This window comes from Anser cygnoides, chromosome 5 (genome assembly GCF_040182565.1).
Source record: "Anser cygnoides isolate HZ-2024a breed goose chromosome 5, Taihu_goose_T2T_genome, whole genome shotgun sequence".
In the NCBI taxonomy this organism is placed as follows: Eukaryota; Metazoa; Chordata; class Aves; order Anseriformes; family Anatidae; genus Anser; species Anser cygnoides.
Window position 1 is genome coordinate 39,213,919 of NC_089877.1, and position 16,037 is coordinate 39,229,955.

Below are 16,037 nucleotides of genomic sequence, written 5' to 3' on the forward strand. Positions count from 1 at the left end.
ATATGTAAAACATTCCAAAGCAACATGGCTGATACAGACATGCACACAGAATAGGGAGCCCTCGCACAGGACAGCATTAGAAAGGAATTTAGTGATAGAACAGGCTGCACTGATCATGGGCAGGGCATAGCCATACAGGTGTTAAGACTGGCCAACAACAGTTTATATGCAACTGGCCCTTTTTATCTACTTACACCTTTATTTTCCCACTCTTGCTCTTACCTAAACACCTTTCTTTCCATATCTTTGATTCTTTAAACATCCCATAACAAGTCCCCATGGCTGTAAACCCCCACTGCAACCACTTAAGTCCACAAGGTGATTGGAGAGCCCCCAATTTGTGTTTCTGCCTTCCCTTCCTTTTATCACATAACATTTTAAATGTCATTCTGTTGGGTAATAGGTGTTTTAATTACAAGAGGCACTTGGTTTCTTGGTTCCAATAGCCTGCCATTCCTACTGCAGGGAAAATTATAGAAATGACTCTTAGGCAGGAATTGTGATCCTGAGGCATGCCATACCTCTTGGAAGATATCGCATAGCTGGCATTTGACACAGAGTGGGAAATAGCAAAACACACAGATTTTAGCAATTTTGCACCCCTGGGGACTGAGAAGAGTACATTCAACCCTAGGTTCTCACAAAACGTTGAAAGGAAGAGTTAGAGGGAAATACAAGCCAGAGACTGATGGCTATGGCAAGATGATAAAAGGGTCCCTTGCTCCAGAAATACACGTTCCCAGGTATTTGGTAAAAGATGAACAAAGAGATTGATGAGATGAAGAAGTGGGGCTTTGCTTTTTGTATTCACAGCAGTCTCTCAGAAAACAAAAGGCATTACTCAAAAAAGAGTGCCAAGTTAAGCAGTAGGCAAATAGAACAAAGGAGCCAAGAACCGGAGGCCACTATGCACCAGTGGGCAGATCTATATCTATTCATCAAATTGCCACACATAGCAGTGGCAAATGCAAAAGATAAGCTTTTAAGGAAAATAGATCACAGGAGGTAGTTCCTGACTTAGGACAATAGTTGGGATGAAAACTACAAGGCAGATGTAGGTTGGCAGTAGGCAGCACACCTGACAGCTGAGTTGAGCATAAAGCAAAAGGAAGAGTTTTGTCTAGTGAAGGAAAGTAAAGAAATGAAGAACATCTGAAGGGTAAGCAGGAAATTGCTCATAAAAAGGAAAGGAACTCCAGGATTCTTGTTCCACCAATTGCACAGGCAAGATGTGAGAGGTTGTTTTGAAGATTTGCATATCTGAGGCTTACTTATTGGCACAAGTAGTTTCTTAGATTGGTCAAAACATTGGTTTTATATCACAAAAGAAGAACAACATCCTTAAAATGTATGTCCTAACTACACCAGTAATTTGTTCAGTTGGAAAAACAAAAAACTAACAGCACTCACTGAAATGCTAACACATTCCTGAGCAACTGATTTTTTTTTGGAGCCTTTCTCCTCAGTAACAAAGAAGTCCCCACACATTCATAGGGGGAGCACCATCAGTGGGATACCAGAACAATATTTAGAAGATTGGGCTATGATAATGCTGCTAACATAAAAGTATAATTAGTATTTATCAAAAACTGAAAAATCCAGCTCCAAAATCCATGAGGTTATTGAACAGAGCAGTCCAGAATACCAAATGCTGAATGACATTCTCTGCCTGCCCAAAGAGCAAGGAATTGTAGGAAGGGATTTCAAACTCTATAAATCTGTGCTTTAATAACTTTTTGAGAAAATAAAAAAGGAGAAAGGAAAGGAGAAGGGAAAGGAAAGGGAAAAGGAAGGGAGAAAAGAAAAAAAGAAAAAAAAAAAAAGGAAATGAAGTTCTGAAATTTCTGTAGAACCATTCAAGCACCAGAAGGTCACAGGTCATAGCTCCATAGGTGATGCAGATTTTCAGAGAAAAAGCCAGCCTGTTGGGAAAGCCTCTAGCAAAATAAAACAATACACAGATGAAAGTTATGAGGATGACCAAAAGGTGAACAGAAAAGTGCTTTTTAAATCCCCACTTGCTGGCGATATAAAATGCTGAAACAAAGTATAGTATTGTAGTGATTAAATGATTCAGCTGGAATAGGAAGAAAGTGTTACAAACTGGTTGACTAAACAAACTTTAGAAAGCAGGACTCTGTCCTGTTGTACAGGTTTCACTTTTGATTTACTGTATGAGCTTGGTCAAGTCACTTTGACCAGAAATTCCCAAACCGACTACTAAGTTTATGTGTCACAGACATTTGCCACCCTGCTGGCAGAGTCCCAGTTACCAAAAACTGCAAAGCCCCTGCCCTCTGAAACATTGGACCTATTTAAATTGGCTAAAGCTAGGCAGCCCAAAATTGAGATATCTAAAATCCCATTATTGCCCTTAGTTTCCTTTGCTTTATTTCCTTCATTTTCAGAAAATGTTTCTAACTTACCTACCCTATGATTTACATTGAGATCTTTGAAAGGATCGATTAAAATATAGAGACCTTGAAAAGTTTTATCGGAAATGCTTTCTCTGCATATTACTTACTCTTTTTCACCTGCCCAGAAATGGGAACAGCAAACACTCCAACAGCTGGACTGAACAGTCTTCTGAATATGGTCAGTTCTGTGCTGACCTTTTCAACAATTTTGCTGAAAAACTGGTGGGAAACTGCTCTGAAGAACGGTCCATGAAACCCTTGGGAGTAGTAGCACATGCATTAGAATGAGCGCTGCCTTCAAATTTATCCTGCCAAGGCAAAAGTTATTCTCTCAGAAAAGCAGTAAATCAGATCACCTGCTCTTTTTTCACTGTGGTTAGTAGGTCACATACACTTAAGGATAGATTGTGCCCTCTAGGCATGGGCTCGCCGCAGATACAGTACAGCATGTACTATAACAGGAGAGTCCCAGAAGGCTTTTTTTTTTTTTCCTTGCCTTTCCTACCATGATCTTCTTACATCCCCCCTTTATGTCATCCCTTTTTGAGTGTCCAGAATGTCAGAAAATGCTAGGAAAATGGCCTGGATTGATATAATGTTGTTTCTTTGAGAGCTTCTTAGGAGCAAAATTACAGATGTCATCCTTACTCTTTTTACACCTAAATAAGAGTAAAAAAGGGTCTAGCTAGTGATTCACTATTAAAACCTCCAGTAAGACCCTACAGGATTTCCACATTGTTCATCATCACCTGGGAGACTTTCCTCAGCCTTTTTTTAACACAGCCCTTGAGATGGAGCTAGTTGATTTCAGAATGGCAAATATCTAAATACAAAATGAAAAAAATATATGTCCTGGAGAAGTCCTGAAATTTTTGCTAAATCTACAGTGTTCGTTAAGGCAGGATAGGGTAGAAAAAAAATAGTCCCCAGGGCTTCCCTCATGGCAACGCTTGCATGACACTTGTTAATAAAGAAAAAGAGAATTTTGAATTCAATGTGTGTCCTCATCAGCTCATACACATAGATCCCAGTAATGTTAATGAAAATTACATAGATGTTCCAATGGGACGCGAGATCCCTGGTAGAGTTAAAAGCATCTGCAGAAAGAGGAGCACAATAATAGTGTCTGTACAATGTGTCTTCTCCCAGTGCACCAAAAGATGTTTTTAAATACCCTAACTCAACCGTAGTTTTGTGCTTTTTCAGTGATAGGAATTTTCAACCCGCAAGTTATTTCATTAGGTAACACCACCTGTATTTAAAATGTCAGACTCAACTGCATTTCCCAGTGTGGAAGCTGAATACCAGTGCCTGAAGGAAAGTTTTATAGCATCGATTAACTGCAACCATTTGTAGAACTGACAAAGAGCTGCGTAAAAGGTTTATTCTGACTTTTAGATGTGAGTATTGTGCATCATTTTTATAACATGCAAGCCAACAATGATGTACTTTGTTACTGCAGGTCAGAACAACTTCACCCCAGCAAATAAATCACAGAGATTGACATTAGCAGTCCCAGAACATACAAGGCACAGGATAAGAGAAGACACAGAAGAGGTATTTCATTGGTTTTTCCATTTATCCCACTTGTAATATGAAAAACAAAATATTCCTAAAATGAAGAACACAGAACTCACATGGAAAGAACGAATAGTGAAAGAGGCCTGAGCTGGAATGGAGGAAGAGCGTAAAATACCTGCAGTGAACTTGGATGGAAATCCTGTCGTATGTCTAAGGACCAGGTCCTGAGCAGGTATTTAAAAAATATGTCACGTAAACTAACATCAGTGGTGGTAAAGTCAAGACCTAGACTTAAAACTCTTCTCATGCTGGCTGACATTTTTAGTAAAAAGAACAATCTTTTTTTTTTTAAAAAAAAAAAAAAAAAAGTGGAATTCCCACTGCATGTATGTTGTTCATGTCAGCATTTTACAGATTATTAAATTTTATGTTATACTTTGACATAGACCTCCAAACCCAAGTAAGAGCTGTGTTTTAAGATGTGCTGGACAGACACAAGACAATCCCTCTCCCAGCAATGACTCTCCCCAGTTTACAAAGATGATACAGAGAGAGAAAATGATTTACCCATCATCACTTGAGAGGTCTACAACTGAAGCAAGATTGAAAACAGGTTTGGAGTCCCAGTTCAGCAGCCACAAGGAAGCTTTTTTTTTTCTTTTTTTTTTCTTTTTTTTTTTCTTTTCATTTTTTCCCCTGTATTTCATGCCAAAAGCCATGAAATCCTGGGACACACACAAAAAAACCACAACATAATACTTTCTGCTAAAACAGTGACTTAGTATGTGTTATAAAGTCAGTCTGATTATCAGTGATGTGAAATCAAGCTGACTGTCTCAAAGGAGGAAAGTAGAAACAAATACACTTCTAAATCAGAGGAAATCAGGAGGAAGAGTTGAAAACCAAAAGGGTCAAGATACTGTTTTTATTCTCACTATAACAAAAATATGCTAACAATAACAACAGTGTAAGATTCTTCTTACTCGTAAGCACTGTGGAGAGAGCCCTAGGTGACATAAACAGGAACAGGGACACACACAGTAAGACAAATGAGAAAAAGACATACAGAGATAGGGAAATATTTATGTCTGTAGACAAACTATACTGAATCCTACTGTTTAAGAGGTCCTTCTGCAAAATGTACCTGCTTATATAAATATAGCAGACTTCTGGCTACTTTTTGACAGCAGCGCAGCTGTGTGTATAAACCTAAGTCAGATGTTTGAGTACCAAGATCACTTAAAAAATTTCCATCCCACCTGTAAAGATTTGTGTAATTACATGTCAGAAACTTCTTGCCTTCTCATGCAGAAATCATGCTGGTAGCTCTGCCTGCATTAGTGACAGTACAGTGCATTTGAGCTATTCCTAGCTACCCATAGAACTGTGGAAAATAATGTGGCATGGTACCTTTGTGTTCTGCATTGTCTAAGCTATGGACTTGAAAACAAATATGCACATGACTAACTTCAAACATGGAATTTCATAACTGGTTCTCTTAGCTGGCCAATAATTTTGGATCTCACAGGCACACAGTAGCAAATAATTGCCTATACATTGATGCATGGTTTAAGTTCTGGAAAGCACAACACACGTTTGTGAGGTCTGTTACCTCCTCCATGTACACCAGAGGTCTTTTTTATCTTACACACCTTACTCCATTCTCCTATGCATAAAGCACCTAGTGCAAATGTACGTGACTTCCCTCTAGTGGTCAACGTGGCAAAGTCAAATCTTTCTGCTAAACACAGCTGGGGCACAGGGGTCCTCATCTCAGATTGCAGACAAGTTTTGCAGCTAATAACGTTGGGATTCACCCCCAAAATGCATTTGTCTGACAGCACTGAAGCCTGTAAGCATGTGACAAGTTCTATTACATACATGTGAGTTCTTCTAGCCTGCAGGGGTAGGATGGGTGCAGTGGAGATACATGTAATAAATAACTCTATTAAAATCCATAGAGGCCATAAGGTCCTCTTTGCTTACACCTGTGGAGCCCCCTCTAATGGCATCTTCAAAATTCTTCTGGGTCTTCTCTGTTGCTTGCTAAGGTGTTTGCACACCAGATCCCTGTGGCTGCATCTAATCATAGCTCACTGTCAATCACTGTTCAGCATTGGCAGCAGTCATTTTCTATTGTCAGTTCCAACTCCTTTAAGTATGTGTGTAATATACAGCATGGCATGAATACTGTAGGGGTCTGGAAATATACACAGACAAGCTCGGTTCTTTAGCTGGTGTAAATTAGTATCAGTACCACAGACCTCACAGCCATATTATTTGAAGTGAAAGCTTACTAAGCTTACTGTGCCTTTTCACCAAAAGAAAATCCTCTGTCCAATGAATATTTAGGCTTTTTTTAGAGCATAGCCACTGGTAAATTCACACATACTTGTTTTATTCTTTATTACTATTGTTATTATTATTATTTATTTTATTTTATTTTAACAGCACTTACCTACAGTTCCCTGAAATACTTAAATATTTAAGCATCCTCTGACCATGAATTGGTTAACTATGAGACAACAACACTACAAAAGACCTGAGCAGGGCCAGTTCAGCTTCCTTGACTGGACTAATGCCAAAGCTATATACCACTGTCTTGGTGCCGAAGCTATAAACAGCTACCTGACTGACTTAGGACTGCATCTTAAGAACAATTTGTATGCATTATTCTGCATAACTGTACATCTGGTGACAATAGAAAACATGGTGCATAAACAGGCGCAGCCAGGGTTTCAGACAATAAATTTGGGTAATCGCTGCCCTTCTCTGCATTGAAGATTTTGTGGTTCCCTGTAAGAGCCGAACTGCACTGGTACAAAACAAGCACTAACAACCTTCTAGGGCAGACAGCAAGTGAAAAGCCACTAACAAAGTGGCTGTACTGTTTTGGGGAGGAATGGGTCAAGGCCATGGGACAGAACAGCACCTGTGGGTTTTCTCACTTCCCTTCAACTTCCATTAGCTGCAAGCAACAAGATTTTAGCTTTCTCTCTCTGTCACTGTGAAGACCATGGTTTCAACTGTGCAATGCAGCCTGGTACCCACCTCTGTGAAATGGGGGGAAATATCCCTTTCAGCCTGCCAGAGGCACGGTGAGGTTGGCAACATGGGACAAAGAACCGAAATGAGAAATAGCCACTGGGAAATTACTGCAGTAGAACTGTGTTTTATGCTGTGCTATCCATTTACAGTAGGAGGAAAAGAAGGCTCTCTCCATAACATTCAGCTCATGAGTTCCAATTGCTGATGTAGGTATTTTTTATCCATAGAAATACAAATTTATGAAGAACTTGGATTGCTCTGGAACTAGAAAGTTCTGCTTACAAGGCATGCAGACATTTCCTGGAGAGTACAGTACTGCAGAAGTCAGAGTGCAGGGGGAAGACATAAAGAAGAATCTTTCTTTAAAAGCATCGTGTGGAGGTGCTGCCTTTTTTTTTTTTTTTTTCCCAAACCAAGCTCTTACTATGGATAATGAAAATTAAAGTGATACTGCATATTTCCAAAAGAAGAAATCTGTTTCTCTTAGGTGTAATGACATCTTTAGGTCAGGACAGGCAGAGGTGCAGTTAGCATATGGTGGAGAGTCTGGTGTTTGAGCTGTAGGTGGTGGTGTTGCTTTATGGGAGTTCGGGTTCGGTGAGGATGGACTACTTAAAGGGATGTAAACGGAGGCCAGTTGGGGTAGCCAAAGGATCAATTTCCTTTGGTTGCCTGAAAATAGTCACCTTCCCTCTATGCCCAGTGCACTTGCTTGCACAATGTATATGAAAAATGTGAATACGTTGAAAGTCTTACTTTTTAACAAGTCTTACTTTTTAACATGATTTACAGACAGCAGAATAGCATTTATAGCATGAGTGGAAAGATCCCAGTCAAATAATGCAAGACGTTCTCTTTATCAATACGGTGCCTAATGACAATTCTTTTTTATTATTTTGCCTTTTTTATGTAAACTGTCATTCTTCAGTTAGGAGGTGGCTTAGTCTTCAAGGCACCTTTCACAGAAGTCTTGGTTTTGGTTGCAGTCAACATATAGCAATTTGTCTTGCAGACAGCATCTAATCTAATTCCCAGGACAGACAATTGATTTGGCTGAGTTTTGCATGCTCAGGAATCCCATTGATTTAGTGTCTGTATACAAATTGAAGAATTAAACCTTACATCTCTAATCTCTCCATGAACATATACAGCCACTGTTCCCACTTAAATGAGTTTTGACTTACTGTGTGGATTAGAACCTGTCTGTAAATACATGTCTCACCTCATTTGTAACTTATTCCTGCTTATTTACCATGGCAGAAAGGAGGCAAGCACTGAGACCTCTGTTTTTGCTAGATGACAAAAAAAAAAAAAAAGGTATTTTCAGCTCCAATCCATAAACTGGTACTGAAGTGGCTTCCTTGTAGGCCGTCAAACTGACAGAGCATAGGAATATTATCGTTCTCTTCAACATAGCTGCTGCCAGTTGCCTGTCAGTAAAACTCTCCCATCCCACCATCGCTTGTGGGCAGACCCGTGGCCAACAAGTCGGTGATGAATGGGAAGAACAGCCCTACTTCTGCCCTGCGGCTGTTGATATGAAGCCTTACATGAGTTCACTTTATCCAAAATAAAACCTTTCCCAAACCAGAAACAACAAAAAAATGCAAATATACCCTGTGTGGTAGCTGAGTTCTGTTAACAGGCTGGTCACCCAGAGCACCTACTATGGATATTAAAGTGATCGTGTTTAATGTAATTCATGCAGATCAGCATTACATTACCTCAGATCAAAGTCTATTTCTTTATTACTCCTGATTAACAGGAGTTGGACCCCTAGCATGCAGAGGACTTTTTCTTCAGCCTCTGAGACTTGGCATGGGGATGCTGTCTCCCTGCAGCATTACAGACTATGGCATGGTCCATCTCTTTGCTCAACACAATAGCTTGGCCACAGGGGCATTGAGACACAGCGGGTAGAGTGTTTCCAAAGATCTGCAGATGGAGGATGTACTATGGAAAAAAAGAAGAGAAAACAGGGAATATATAGGGTATGCTAGAGTCCCTTTGTCTTTCTAGAAAGGTTGTCATGTTCACCATGCTTTTGTCTGAAGGCACCTTAAAGAGCAGCAGCATGAGAACAGACACTACTTAGACATCACTCTTGGGACAATGATTTCAGACATGGTGTTTAACCTAGGTTTTTCCTACAGCAACATGCTCTCAGGAAGCCTGCATCACTCCCATCTCTTCTGGGCAAACAGAAAAGAGAATATGAGGATATTGGTAGCTGCCAGTCTCTTAGGCTGTGGTTTTGTTTTTCTTCCCTCATGACAGTGTCCTCCTGGGAGCCACTATTCAGCTAAATCAGCATTTAAACTGCCAGTTTCTTACCCTTGTGAGTCCTCATGCCAGCTAACAGTTTTATAGGTGCTTTTGCCTGAGCAGACTGAGACATTCAGACCCCTCCTTCACTCCTTCACTTGATCTCCCCAGATGCTGACATATGCTAACTTGACTCAAGCTTGTCACTGGCCTAAATAATCATAACAATTGCTAACTTCCATTTAATGTCTTCAAAGAGGGGATTTTGGTAATTTTTTGCTATCTGAAATGTTGAAAGTAACTATATTATTTGTAAGGAAGTCCAAATCAATTCAAGTCCAAATCAAAAGAGTCACAGATGATGGATCTCTGGTAGGACCCTATTTTTAATTAATTTCACTTAATCTACTTTATAGATTTACTTGTAAGTTATAAGAAAATTCATTCAGAGCTTATGTGCTGTAAGTTCTGGGATGATACATGCAGTCTTTTTACATACTGCATAGAGGCTGAGTCCTTATTTTTTAAAATTACAATGTTTTGGAATTGTACTCAGCAGCGTATTTGCAGTTTTTCATGCAAGTAGCACTAGTTTCATCACTAAGGCTGCAAAGCCAGACAGCTTGAAGTTGGGAAGTTCCTGAGTTTAAGATGATCATAGTGCAACACAATCTCAGTTCTGAATTTTATTTTCAGGTGACTGTACTTCTTTTAGTCCAAGAGTGTTTACTTTTAGCTAACAAACGTTAATTTTATTCTCATTGCTCACTGGTTAGTAGGTCAGGTATTTACTGAATATTAAACAAATTCTTATAAAAATACAATTATTAATTTCCCTCTTGGTTTTCCTGTCCATGGCACTCATCACTATACCACGCCAGTACTTCATACGTTTTCTCCCGCAGCATTCTTGTTATTTTTATTCATTCTCCAGATGGAAATTGAGACAGAGTGATTTAGATGCAAATTGTTTATTCACTTTGTGTTGGGCGTTATAAATTAAATAGTTCTCATTGATGCTAATTTTAGCTGCAAGTTCTTAGCACATCTGATCAGATACTTAATGAGTAGGAAGTAATTAATGAACCCATGTCAAATATGTGACTTCTTATCTTGCAGCATGCTATCTGAGGTCTGTCACAGGGGCAGGGAAAGAATATGGTTTCTCAAGGTATCATTGATTACCTTAAGCATGAGGCCATCCTCTCCTCCTCTTAACATCCACTACTTACCTTCCAGCATAGGCAGCAAACAGGGGATTGTCCTCTGGAACCACGCCATGAAATTCAAACTGGCCTATATAAAAAGAATAGAAGAGTTGGTATTTAGTTGTAAAGAACTCAGAGGGATTATTTATTAAAGCCACCAAAACCAGATAGGCTCCTTAACTCCCCAGTTATTACATTTGGGGCTTCTGGTCAACAGCAAGTTGAATACGAGCCAGACTTGGCAGGCAACAAGGGTGTGCATCAGGCATAGCACTGCTCGCCAGTCGAGGGAAGGGATTGTCCTGCTCTGCTCTGTGCTGGGGCAGCCTCACCTTGAGCACTGTGTGCAGGTTTGGGCACCACAAGATCAGGAGATAAAACCTCCTCTGGACTCACTCTAATATGTCCTCGTCCACGTCCTCCTTGTGCAGGGGGCCACAGAGCTGAATGCAGGGCTCCAGGTGGGGCCTCATGAGAGCAGAGCAGAGGAGGACAATCCCCTCCCTTGCCCTGCTGCCCACGCTGCTTTTGGTGCAGCCCAGGGGACAGGAGGCTTTCTGGGCTGCAAGTGCACATTGCCAGCTCATGTTGAGCTTCACATCAAGCAGCACCTCCAAGTCCTTTTCATCAGGGCTGTTCTCAATCAAATCTCCACCCAGCATGTATTTGTGCTTGGGATTGCCCCGGCTCAGCTGCAGGATCTTGCACTTGGCCTTGTTGAACTTCACTGTTCGGACAAACACTCTCAGACATACAGTTTGTTTTTTGGGTGGTCCTTTGTGGAGCCAGGAGTTGGACTTGATGATCCTTGCGGATCCTTCAACTCAGGATGTTCTATGATTCATGTGCTGTCCAGCAGCTAGCTGTATTGCCAAAAAAGGGCCAAATGTCTGCTTGAATTTGTAGACAATAATCTCTGAAGCAAATGCATTGATTTATGCTTCATTTAGGTTTGTGCTGCCAGTGAGAACCCAGCCCAGGAATACTCAGCTCCTGACTTGCACGACACTTAAAGGACTACCGAATGCCCAGGGTGGTAACGGCTCATATTAAGGCTAACTGAGAAGAAAGGTGGAGCAGAGTTTCGGTGTTGCCATGACAATAGGAATCATAAATCAATGAAAAGTAGGAAAGATCTAAGTAAACTAAACTTAAATAAAACAAAGAAAACAAAAACCCCAAGCCCTAAATTAAAGAAACATGTGCAAAATACTGTGATGTTGGGGGGTGGGGGCTGCTTGTTTTCTTTTCCATTTTGCCTCTGAATTCACCAAGAAAGAGTTGATGAAGAAAACAACCGTGGCAAAAGCAATTGGGCATAAAATAAATGGCACTGTGCATACTCATCTGATTGATAATGGCTTATATCAAAACCTAATATTGTTTATACTCAAGTGAGATGTGGTTTAATATTCCATGCAATTTTATATGACTGTCTTTGTATTTACTTGTTTAATGAAATGTGGATCTTGAGACCTTTTGCAATGCTCCTTCTTCTGAAGAAACTCTGTGAAGTGGAAGGTGAATATGCTCAGCTATGTAATAAGATCATTTATTTATGTTTTTAATTAATTTTTTTAGTTTTTCAGAATTAGAAGTGTATTACATACCAAACATTATATGAAAGACAACATGTGGAGGTGCAAGTAGTCGTAATAAAAAGCTCTTTAGATGAAAGTAATAGACAAATATTGAGCAATTATGCAAAGCATTCAAGATCTATATAATTCATTGCATGGAGATAATACCTCCGTAGCTCTGTCTTCTTTATCAAAATACTATTATTCTGTACAGCAGTTGTCAACATTTAACTAGCTTGGATTTCTTGTAAGAGTTTTGCCATGGCTGTTCCTTTCAGGAGGAGTGATCTAGAGCCACAGAAGCTAAATGGGGATTTTTCAGGTGAAAGTGGATTGGACCCAATATTATACATAGATTGCACATTTCAATCTAAACAAGGCAAACAAAGTGTTCTGATTGCACACCCCATTCCATTTGCCCTGTTTATTATCCTCAAGGATGGTTCCTCAGTGTAGCAAGATTCAAAACTCCCTAGTGTAGGTGAAAGGAATAAAGCGAGGTTTTGATGCTCCACCATAGCTGGGCCAGTTTGGCCACCCTGCCACAAACAACGGCTGCAGAATGCCCCCAGCACCGCAGCCAATGCCCAGAAATTGTAGCAGGGCAAGCCACGAAGTTTTCTCTGGGGAGAGGGACTTAAGGGGGAGCTGAGGCAGTTGTGCCAGCCAAGGATTCATGTATATTGGGGTAGGAAATCTAAGTGCAACTGCTTTGCACCAGAAAATCAGTACTCTGCTTCTTGCCTCAAAGCCCTAAACACGTAGCAGGAATTAAATGCATATAAATTCATAAAAGCTGCTGCGTAGACTCATGCCTTCCTGTTCATTCCTATCCTATGGACTACAGATATTTATAGTTTGTAGTAAAACTGCTCTAAACAATTCCTTTTTCTTTTACAAAATATAGACTCTGTCCAGGTATCTCTAGCACTTAGCCCATCCCCGTGAAAGGCATTCTGTCTATGACCTCCTTTATTTATACTCAGAGAATTCCCACTGAAACATCCCTAGAAATCTCCGTCAGGACAGTTGCGAAGGAATCAAGAGGCAGTCCCTCTGGTAATCATATCCCATAAATTTAGGGATTTATAGATTGATCCTAGTATTTTAAACTCCATCTAGAAACCTAGTGGCAGGTGCTGCAGACCCAGGAATATTGGTATAATATTTTTGTCATGATGCTGCTTTGAAAACTGGTTGTAGACTTGTTCCTCAACTGGAGTTTCCCAGGGGCATTAAAGTAAAGCCCCATGCAAAGGGTAAAGCAGCTAAGTAATCTTGAAGTGATAGAAATAGGGATTACTCTGGCAGGGATTATCTCTGAAAGAAAGAGTCACACACTGCTCACCTGATACAGATGAAAATATGTATAATAAATCTGATTGAGAAAAGTTTTAGCATCCTTCTGTTTTACCTAAGCAGTAGAACTGAGCTGACATCTTTCCAAGCTAATGAGGCCATAGTGTAGGACGCTTTCATGACGGCTGTGCTGCACTAGAGAATCTGGCTCAGTCCTTAGCTGGCATAAATCAGCTCTGTTATCTTCTCACTAAATTGGCAAGTACTGTCATTCCCAAAGCCTCCACTAGCTTCAAGAATCAAGCTGCCATCCCTAACTTTATATGTCTGCTTCAGGACAAAATGAAAGTGCTTCTCTTAATGCCTACAAATCCCCTGTCCTCACCCTGCTCATTATTACAATGTCTTGAAATTCAGACAGAATGCTTAAGTAACTGAAGAATAATCTCCAGAGATTAAGAGATCTGCAGCAAAAACAATAGGCAAGTGATCCCTAGAGTAAGGGTTTTTGTGACTCTTCTTTTGCTTATGTAAGTCCACAGCAGCTTCACAGAAGTTACAACAGAAGAATCAAATGAGAAGATCATCCAGACCTGCAATTACTGCTATTTACATCTTGAAAAATGAGGACTTTCAAATGTAGAAGGGGAATTTGAAGGTGGATGGAAAGACTTGTATGAGTTTTCTCACATAAGGCTCTTGTTTTTCTTGTTACCTGTTGATCTGCTCTTGCATTGTTTTTTTGTTTTGTTTAGTTTTGTTTTGTTTTTTCCTCAGTGATGGGGAAGAGATTTGGGCATTAGCCTTTTTACCAGACCACTGTAAAAGCTAGAAATGATGGGCACATGCTTATAAATCTGCACAGGGGGCATAGACTCTTTTTCCCTATAAACTGAGAGCTAAACACCTGTTCAAGTTTTCATCAAGTGTTTAACATACAGCTCCAGAGATATTTGCACTATCTCTATAGACAGGCAAGGTTGCCCCTTTCTTGGCAGGCAGTTGTTTTCCTCTTGTACCAGGCTGAGCAGACACATAGGTCTTAGATTTGCTCAGGCCAGAGGTTAAATCACATTTAAACAGCTCTGCAATTATAACATTTTCTTCTCTTCCCCCTGCTCACCTTTAAGGTATGCTTCCTACAGAACCTCCTTTAGTTTCAGAATTCTGCTAATTTCTTGCTTCTGTTTTAAGCAGACCAGCCCCAAGCATCCTCCTTTCCATGACCCATTTCTTTTCTAAGCAGACAGATTTTTTTATTTTTTTTTTCCCCTGGATCTTTTCCAGTCTTCATTTGCTGTCTAGCATGGCTTTCAGTCAGTCTTCATGACAAATCCACTCTCACTGTGCTCCCAAAACCTGGCTTTTGATCCCGTGCTAAGCCATTTCACCTCCAGGCTTCCAGTCCTGTAACTTGGAAGATATGGCAATACAGCAAGCACAACTAAGAATAATCCCTGAAATGGACTAGATAATTCTCCCTCCTATTCTCCCCAAGGCAAACACATTGACATTTTGAGTTAAGTTATATTCTGACTGTATATAAAAAAACCCGAAGCTCACCTATAAAGTTTGCAGTGGCAAGCATTATGAGTCTCTCAGAGGGCAAAAACTGCGGCTGAACTTGGTCCTACTGCTAAAAATTCATAGTCAGTTTTTCTGGGTAATGGCAGGGAAATCATTCTTCCGCTACATAACCAAATTTTAACTGCACTCGGGCATTCTGAGGAAAGCTATTAATCTTGGACCTGATCCATCTTGTGCTAGTGTAAATCAGAAAGAAGTCCTCTGAAGTCAGAGGAGTTACAAAAACGCATTAAAAAAAAAAAAAAGTTTTATTATTACTGAGGCCAGGAGCCCTGTTATGAAAATAAGGGCTAAGTGCCTCCACACATTTGGTATTTCTAAACTTGCTAACATGAGGAGTGATGAGATCTAGCAGGCAAAGCCCAGAAATAAGAGCTGGGAGGCCTTGACTCTGTTCCTTGCTCTGACAGTGACTTATTAGGTGACAATGAGGAGATCATTTCACTTCCATAAGCCAACATTTCCCCTTTCACCTTTGGTCTTGCTGGTCTGTAAATTCTTTGGTCTCAATGGGACTTTGTAAGTATTCTCATAATATACATAATAACAAACTCATCCCTGCAAAGAAAATTAAATGGAGCTTACGTGCACTGGAGTTACTTTAGAGAAATAACGTATCAAGGCATTGTTTATTAGGACTGGGATTACATAACTCTGTAGAAATAAGGCTGGTTTGTTACCCCAAGACTCATTTATCACCACCAGTCACAATGGTTTCTTAAAATGACAAGAGATCAGTCTATCTAACTTGCAATTAGGGATAAAAAAAATGCTTGACAAAAAGATTTGACCTTAATTTAAAAAATTAACACCGTGGCAAAAAGCAAACGAAGTGCATTTTCAGTTTAATTAAAATGCCACAATTACAACGTAAATAATTATGTTTTATTAATCATCAGCATTCAAGCTTGAGACTGCAGTGATACTAAAGATAATTAAGTTGCTGGTGCTGAGTATGGTGCCTTAATAATTACATAGTAGTTAATACAGAATGCTAACTAAAACTGGGAAGTTCTGCATAGCAATTATGTTATCTAAGGCTGCTAATTACTCATGTTAATTTAGAATTACTTTAGTTTCCTGTGTAGACTAGGCTTGCTAAGCTGCAAGTC

The 16,037-nt window shown here is 39.9% G+C and overlaps 1 long non-coding RNA gene across 3 annotated transcripts in view; it reads right to left on the reverse strand.

Moving 5' to 3' along the window:
• Positions 1-5,257: 5,257 nt before the first annotated feature.
• Positions 5,258-16,037, reverse strand: part of LOC106042577 (uncharacterized) — a 30,520-nt gene continuing 19,740 nt past the window's right edge. For all 3 annotated transcript variants that reach the window (XR_010831819.1, XR_010831820.1, XR_010831818.1), the window contains 2 exons: positions 10,484-10,547; positions 5,258-8,939 (listed from right to left, as the gene is read on the reverse strand). This is a non-coding gene — a long non-coding RNA (uncharacterized lncRNA). The remainder of the gene's footprint in view (positions 8,940-10,483; positions 10,548-16,037) is intronic.